We start from the raw sequence: 5,654 nt of genomic DNA on the forward strand, positions 1-5,654 counted from the left end.
TATGTTTATTGAGGCTTTGTTCACAATAGCAAACAACCTAAATGCCCATCAACAAATAAATGGATAGAAAAGTTCTGGTCTATTTACACAACAGAATACTGTGCAGCATTGAAAAACAAGGAACTCATGAACTATTATGCAAAATGGATGACCCTGGAAGACATTATGCTGAGCGAAATATCTCAGTCACAAAAGGACAAATATTGCATAGGGCCAATGTTGTAAAATGGGACTGACATCAGGGTTGAGGGAACACAGAAAAGGAGGGGAGAAGTGATGTATATTGCGCTGAAACAGATGAGGGAAAGATCTGTTTAAAAGGGATATATCAGTGGGTATTCTTGTTTTTACAGAAGTTGAGTGAAGGCTTCATAGTGGAGTGGACTTGGGGGGAGGGATTGCATAACAATGGAAAAGTTTTTCTTTTCAAGAAGAGTGATTTGGGGGGGAGAGAGTTGGGGAAAATGATGGTTTTTTATTATTGATTTTCCTCATTTCAAATGACTTTTGGTCTGTACTCTACCATTAACTGCTGTAACTATCTTCTTTGTTTTGTGTTCATAGGGTTTTCAAAGCCTGTTATTTAAGTAGATGGTCTATCCTCTTTCCTAATCTGTCTTAATAAGAGAACTCCACCAAAACATGTCTATAATGGAAAATCGTTTTGGAGTTTCACACATGAGTAGCACATATTCATTATCACAGCAAACTCAAGTAATATCAGTAAAGCAAACTGACAGAGAAGTGCTGCACCACTTAGAACAACGTTCTCTCCAGACATAATTAACACAGGCCTCAGGACTGTAAATTACCTAATTTCTGTTTCATATTAGATGGGCAGCTTTAGTGGGTACAGGATCATCGCCTGGCAATTGTTTTTCTTTCAACCTTCTATGTATGCCATTGATTGTCTTCTTGATTGCATAGTTTCTGCTGAGAAACCCAAACTTGATCTAACATTTTCTCCTTTGTAGATGAATCTTTGTTATTGTAGAGCTGCTTTTAATATTCTATTGTTATATTTGATTTTAAAGAATTTGACTCTAAAATGTTTTTGTTATTTTCTTGTGGGGTTCTAGTCTATTTGGGGTACACTGAGCTTCCTGAATGAGGATATTCTCATTCTTCATGATACCTGAGGAGTTTTCTTCTAGTACCTCTTCCATATATTTTTAGTGCTTTCTCTGCCTCCTCATGTTCTGGAATTGACCATATGTATGCTGTTCCTTTGATATTATCTCACAGGATTGATTGTAAAGGGGTTTTTTGGTTGACCCCCCCCATTTCCGTTCCACGTCCTTTATGATCTTTCTTCTAATATGTTCCTATTGAGATTCTTGTCTTTCAGCTCATTGCCTCTGTATTCCATATTTTCTGTTCTTGTTTTTTGTTCCCCAGCATATTGACAATTTCTGCAGGCTTCTTCTTGCTATTCTGGATTGCATTTCCATTAATTTCTGTATTTGCAATACTGTGTTCCTTTACCCTGTCTGTCTTATAATATTTTTTAATGTACCTTTTTATCTATAGTTTCTATGTTTTCCAAATTTTTTTATTTCTTCCGTCATTGTTAATATTCCTCTACATCAAATCTAATTCTTTTTTTCCCCTCTCCCTGAATTATTTGTTCTATTTATGTCTTCCATTCATCATTTGCACCTTCTTCTATAGCTGTTCATAGCACTCCACATCAATATATGTCTTCTGATTCCCTGTTTCTGGGGTATTAACTACATTTATGTCTTCTATTCTTTCTTCCATAATTTTTACTTTCTTCTGTTACTGTCCCTATGCCTCCACATCAATATATTTTTTTCTGCTTTCCAGTGACTGGGGTAATCGTTGTGTTTTCGATGTGCTCTGCTTTTTTAAAAAGGTACTTATTTTTTTTTCCTCAGTGTTTGAAGCTGCTTGCTGCTTTTTCGATATTATGTTGTTATTTTTGGTATATCTTAGGCCGTTTCTGTGGTGTATGCATGCTTGGTTGACTATTCTTTATCTTCATGATCCTAATGATTAGTTGCAGACTTAAAGTGTTCCATCTATGAGAATGGGGAACTTGCTCAACGGGAAATCCTTTCTGTGTCTGTAGAGCAGGACAGTTTGCTTTTCCTAAAGTCTTCAAGATCATCTCTGGTCTACTGTGTAGCCCCAAGGCAATTTTACCTTATCATTGGTCCCTCTATTGAAGTCTATGGTCTTCTTTGGTCTGCAGAATGGAAAATTTAGGTTCCTGACTTGGAGCAGGTTCTGTCCAGAGGGGTGAGAGGTAGTTCCCTCCCCAGCACTTGAATGTGTTGACTCTGGTAGTGTGGCTCTTATCTCATTACAGTCCTCTGTCTGAAATTCTATTCTCCTCTTTGATCTGTCCCAGTAGCATCCAGATAGCCTGCCTGAAGCTATTATCTCCTGGGGAGTTGCAGTCTCTATACTTCCCAGCACCACAATATTCTGGGTCCTGGAGTCAGTCTCTCACATGATCACAGCCTCTTTTCCTGTAGTTGATTGTTTTCTTAGGTCTGCACAATATCCTGACCAGGTTCCCAAACTTGAACAACTTCTGTCCAGGACATTGTCAGGAAGTTCTTGCCCTAATACTTAATTGTGGTGATCTAAGAATGAGTCTCTTCCTTGATTTCAGACCCTTTTCCTGAAGTCTGTTGTGCTGTTTTGTGGACTTACTTTGTAATGGCCAAGTAACCCACCTGGAGCAGTTTCCCTCCTGCAGAATTGCAGGTACCTCTCTCCCCATCATCTTTATCTCTTCACATTTTTTCACATAAATGAGTGAGCATGTCCAAGGCTAATTTTGTTAACTGAAACACTACTCAACTCTGGTAGTACTCACAAATACCTAGAGACTAATTTTTTGCCAGTGCCTTCAGTGCAACCTGAACTCTTCCTTTAGGACCATTGGTTCTTAATCATATGCTACTTCTTGAAATCATTCTGTATCAACAAATTTTAGAGTTAGAAAACAAATATAGCAGCAAGCATATAAAATATGATTAAAAACTATGAGGCAATGAGAAGAAAAAGAAGCACAAATTACAAATCTCAACAAAAATAAAGTAAAACATACACGGCTGATACCTTGGAACTCAAAGCATTAAATGAGAAAATATATATAAAAAAATAATTGATAAACTTGGGGAGGGTATGGTAGATAGAGAGCACATCCTGGGGCAGAGAAGAGGAAGAAACCGGGGCAATATTTCCTATTGGAATGCCTTGAAATCCTGAAAGCAATGTACTAGGACCAGAAGAGAACTTAATAGATTTCTCACTACAATAAAGATTCATTGAAACAGTTCAAGTGAAGTGGAGTAAGTGAACTGTGACCTGGTTAAAACTTTGCTAATTATACAGTTGGTAAATCTGTGATATAGTGACTGCAAGAAGTAAAAAAGAATAGGGAAATCAGATTTTACATTTTGAACAGCTCTGCTAATAGAGACTCTTATTGATGTAATCTCAATTCTCCTTCCACTTTTATTGAGTTTATGAACAATCTAACTAATAACCTGGACAGCAAATTGAGTAGCAAATTATAAGCTTGCTCACTTATTCACTGTCATTGAGTCATAAACAATTTATAGTTGACCCTCTCTATTGGATTTTTATGGCTGTAAACCATAGGAGATTGTCTTTCTCCTGTGGACCCAGTGAGGGATTTGAATTGACAGAAAGATGTCAGCTTATCAGTGCAATTGCCTACTCACTAATTGAGAGCTTCCTAAACACTCTCTTCAGCTTCTGGGCTTAGATGAGGCTGTGCTCAGGAACGGTGGGTGGTCTTAGTCAAATTATAAGTAGAGAGCTATTTTTTTGTTTGTTTGATTGGTGGTTTTTTCATTTTTGTTTGTTTTGCTTTTGCTATCTTTAACACATCCTCTTAATAGCATTCCTTGCAATTCTGCTTCCTCTCAACATCTCAAAAGATTGTAAAGAATATAAACCTACACAATCCACAGTTATCAGAAGCCTTTATGGAGGTTCTGAGGCCAAAGATCTTGAGATCTTTAGGCAGAGCTGCCTACTGTTAGTTAAGATTATCTCCACTAGTAGAGGCTCTTCCAGTCAAATGGATGAAGGACCTTGGGGAAAAGAGAGAACAGCTGTGCTGGTATTAGGTCCTTACTTACCCCTCCGGTAGCTAGTCACTTCAATCAGTTAAATAGACACCGGTGCCCAAACTTTCATTAGTAACTCTAAGATACAAGTGCAACAGCAGCCAACATTGTTTTTGTGCTTGTTAGATGTCCTCAAATCAAGTGTGACTCAGAGCAACTCAATGAACAATAGATTTGAACCCTATCCTAGCCTGTTGCCCTATCCTTGAGCACATTGAAGCCCTGTGTCAACCCATCTGGTTGAGGCTAGTCTTCTCTTTCGGAGAACCCACACTCTTCCTCCCATGATGTTCCTCTGAAAAGGAACAGCCTCTCCTATCAAATTTTGTATTATGTAAGATGATACTTTATTATTTTCACCTCAAAAGAGCACTCTGGCTGCACTTTATATATATACATACACTCATACTTCATACAATACATGTTCCAATTACTAAAGGATAATTGCAGATATTTTTCTTCATTTTGATTGACTTTTAGTTTGGGCTGCACCTCTCATAATATAATTTTCAGTGTTTGTGGATGGTCAATCTTATTGACTATATATATATTTTTCATCTCTCTGTATATTCTGTTATAATACTTGGCTTTGTCTTCTCAAATTTTTCTTTGAAATATTTTCTTTAGTTCTAACTTCAGCATCTATTCTGTTGTTTTGGCTTCTAAACACTCTAGTGCAATTTTCAGTCTTTTTGACATCCATTTTAGTTTTTCTTTCTCCATTGTCTTGTAATGATGTATTTTCCTCCTCATACGTGATGATATCCTTGATATCATCCCACAAATCATCTGATCTTCAATCATTACTGTTCAATGCTTCAAGTCGATTTTTTTTTCTTTTTTTTGACAAAGGGAAGGCTGGTTTGCCCAAGTTCATTGAACATATTATAGCACAGCAGACAGACTCAAACGGCTCCATGTGGTGTTTTGGAATTCATCCCAAGTGTGGGCTGAGTGACCTGCAGGTCGGACAGACTGCCAAAGTCCAAGAGTTTCAGCATTTCCTTAGTAACAGGATCTACTTCAATGATCTCCTGATCCAGGGCTGAAACCTCTGGTACATAATTATCTCTCCTTTCCTCCTGAAGCTTAATGGATATGACTCTCACAAGCCCTCTCTGAATCCACTTCATCAGATGTGTGACATAGCCTGCTATCTTGTCCCGGAGTTTCTTGCTGGGAATAATGGCGATCTCGCACACACGCTTGCTGAGGTAGAAGTCATTACCCAGGTGCGTGTAGTATTTCTCAATGATGACCTGGGAGCATTCTTCTCAGTTTTGGTGCTAATGCGGCCCATGTTAGCGGGTTCTTGGTGAAATAGCTCAAGTCTATTCTTAGGATTATCTTTAAATTCAGGAGAAATAGACTCAAGATCATATTGTGGTTCGTGCAGACTTGTTTTCATTTTCTTTGGCTTCCGTTTGCACTTGCACATAATTATTGGTCTGTTTCATAGCTCACCCCCAGCCCTAGTTTTGATTGCTGATACTGAGCTTCTCCAACTATTGTGTCCACACT

General features: G+C 38.0%; 1 pseudogene; it reads right to left on the bottom strand.

The window, feature by feature from the left end:
• Window positions 1–5,038: 5,038 nt before the first annotated feature.
• On the bottom strand, window positions 5,039–5,433 carry LOC102860826 (annotated as a pseudogene).
• Between the last annotated feature and the right edge of the window lie 221 nt (window positions 5,434–5,654).

The sequence above is a fragment of the Elephantulus edwardii genome, unplaced genomic scaffold (assembly GCF_000299155.1).
Source record: "Elephantulus edwardii isolate Elephantulus edwardi_28Jun2011 unplaced genomic scaffold, EleEdw1.0 scaffold00136, whole genome shotgun sequence".
Taxonomy (NCBI): domain Eukaryota; kingdom Metazoa; phylum Chordata; class Mammalia; order Macroscelidea; family Macroscelididae; genus Elephantulus; species Elephantulus edwardii.